Genomic DNA, 2846 nt, shown 5'->3' on the forward strand with positions numbered 1-2846 from the left:
CTCCAGATCAACTGAAAGCTATAGACCTCAATACCAAGAAGAAAAAGCAGACATCCTGATTTGGGTTTTGTCGTTCAGTCATTTTTCATATCCAAGTCTTGGTGACCCCATTTGGGGTTTTCTTTTTGTTGTTCAGTCATTTTTCAGTCATGTCCAACTCTTCATGACCCCATTTAGAGTTTTATTGGCAAAGATCCTAGACTGATTTGCCATTTCCTTCTCCAGCTCATTTTATAGATAAAAAAACTGAAGCAAACAGGGTTAAGTGACTTGCCCAGGGTCATACAGCTAGTAAATATCTGAGGTCACATTTGAATTCAGATCTGCCTGACTCCACACCCAGCACTCTATTTACTGCGCCACCTAGCTGCCCTAGATATTAACAGAGTTCAAAATAATCAACCACATTTCCTTATGCTCTTACTGGTACTCATGGGTTCTCCCTTTCACCCTTGCAACACTGAGATAGGCAATTACACTCAAATATTCAAATGGAACTTTTGTCTCATTGATTTGGGAGTCCCTACCAACGATGCAGATGGAAATACATCCCATATAACTGACATCTGTGCTTGCCCATAAACTCACCACCAAGGGCACGCCCACGGTGCTGGAGGTCTTCCTTGCTTTTTGCTGTGAAGTACTATGCCTGACCACCTGCCACTATTTACTCTCACCCCATGAGCAATCCATCTTTTATTCCTACTTTACATTTCCTTGATGACACCTTTTTCTCCTGCTCTTCAAAGTTCTTCACTATGTTTAAGATACTGTGAAGGGTATAAAATTGAACCATGGTGCTGGACGTGGAGTCAGAAAGGCCTGGGTTGGAATCTCATCTCCCATTACTTACTAGCTGTGTGACCATGGACAAGTCATTTAACATTTCTGAGCTTGGGTTTCCTTATCTGGAAAATGGCAGTAATAATATCCTTGAGCGCAAGGGTTATCTTTTTGCCTCTTTTTGTATCCCTAGCACTTAACATAGCACCTGGAACATAGTAGGCACTTAATAAAAGTTTGTTGACTGACAAACTTTACAATCAACAAAGTCTTTTGCCCCTAACAACACTATTTATCATGTAATATGAATTGTTCCTATTTAACTTTTTTTTACTGAACTACACAAATACCAAATAAAATTAGCATTTCCATATCCATAGTAGAACAGAAAAGGAAGACAGCAAATAAAACTGTGAATCTCTATTATGTAGAGCTTGCTTTTCTCTTAAAGTCTAAAATAAATTCATATATACACATAAATACATATATACACATACACACACATATACATATATACAGGGAGGTGGTACAGTGGATAGAGCCCTAGGCCTGGAATCGGGAAGACTTATCTTCATGACATCAAATCCAGCCTGAGACACCAACTAGCTGTGTGACCCTGGGCAAGTCACTTAACCCTATTTGCCTCAGTTCTTCATAAAATGAGCTGGAGAAGGAAATGACAAACTACTCTCTTATATTTGCCAAGAAAACTCCAAAACGGGGTCATGGAGAGTTGGATACAACTGAACGACAACAATAAAAATAAATTCAACGTGTAACTTTCAAAGCTGCCTGGCTTGTCTAGGATTCCTTCAAAAAATGTTTCCATTACTCTTTGGTTTCTTTTTTGTTTGTTAGCACCAATATTCTCACCCTCTCTCTCCTTATCTCCCCTCTTTCCCCTTCCCGCTAACATTAAAAAAAGAGAGAGAGAGAAAGAGAACAGAGCCCTTGTAACAAATATGCATAACCAAGGAAAATAAATTCCTGCCTTGGTAATGTCCAAAAATATATGCCTCATCCTGCATTTTGAATCGATCACCTCCCCATCAGGAAGTAGGTATACCATGCTTTGTCATCCGTACTCTGGAACATGACTGGTCACTGCAATGACTAGAGTTTTTAAATCGTTCAAAGTTTTTTTTTTCTTTACACTCTTTTTTATTTCTCTCCTGGTTCTTCTCACTTTGCACAGTATCAGTTCTTAACAGTCTTCCCAGGTTCCTCTGAAACCATTCCTTTTGTCATTTCTTATACTATAATAATTTTCCATTACATTCATATACCATAATTATTCCCATTTTATAGAAGAGAAAACAAAGGCATAGGGTTAAGTGACTTTCCAATGGACCCATGGCTACCAAGTAAGAGATCCAGATCTCAGACTCAGGCCTTCTGATTCCTAGTCTGGCACCATAGCCACTGCACCACACTGCCTGGGAGTTTATATTACTCTCCCAACATTGTATGGCATTTTGAAAATGGTCTTTCCCTCACACTCAGGTTGTACCCAAGAATCTATATGCTTTATTGGCCACATGAAATGAACAACTAGACTGATTGTCTGGCTTGTAGATTATCCAAAGCCAATCCACACTCTTCCTTCTATGTACTTTTGTGTAGGTATTAATGCACGCAGGATAGTCTACCATTCATTGGTAGAATGGTAAAAACAAGTAGAGAAACCATAAAACACGTAGGGAACAAGAGAGGGAGCAAACACAAATTGGCTCATTTTGTGGCTCATTACCTGTGGTTAAGAGTTTAGGAACTGAAATGAGTTGCTAAAATAATCCAAAAACTTTATTTCTATTTTCATGGCCAATTAGGTTCATCACACTTGCTAATTCCCAAACCTGAGTTTAGATGCATAGGGGGCCACCTCAACAGTGACCCTCTGGTTCTCCCTGCAAAGAAATGGATTGCCCCAGAAGTCCTATGGTCCAATTTCAAGACCAACTAAACAAAAACATAATGAATTCAGTAATCTTTCAGAAGCACAAACCCTGAATATTATCGAGGGCCAGGCCTGAGCATGGAGACAGACACTCTAGATTCTTTTG

This window comes from Phascolarctos cinereus, unplaced genomic scaffold, assembly GCF_003287225.1.
Source record: "Phascolarctos cinereus isolate Bilbo 61053 unplaced genomic scaffold, phaCin_HiC Scaffold_4;HRSCAF=312, whole genome shotgun sequence".
Taxonomy (NCBI): domain Eukaryota; kingdom Metazoa; phylum Chordata; class Mammalia; order Diprotodontia; family Phascolarctidae; genus Phascolarctos; species Phascolarctos cinereus.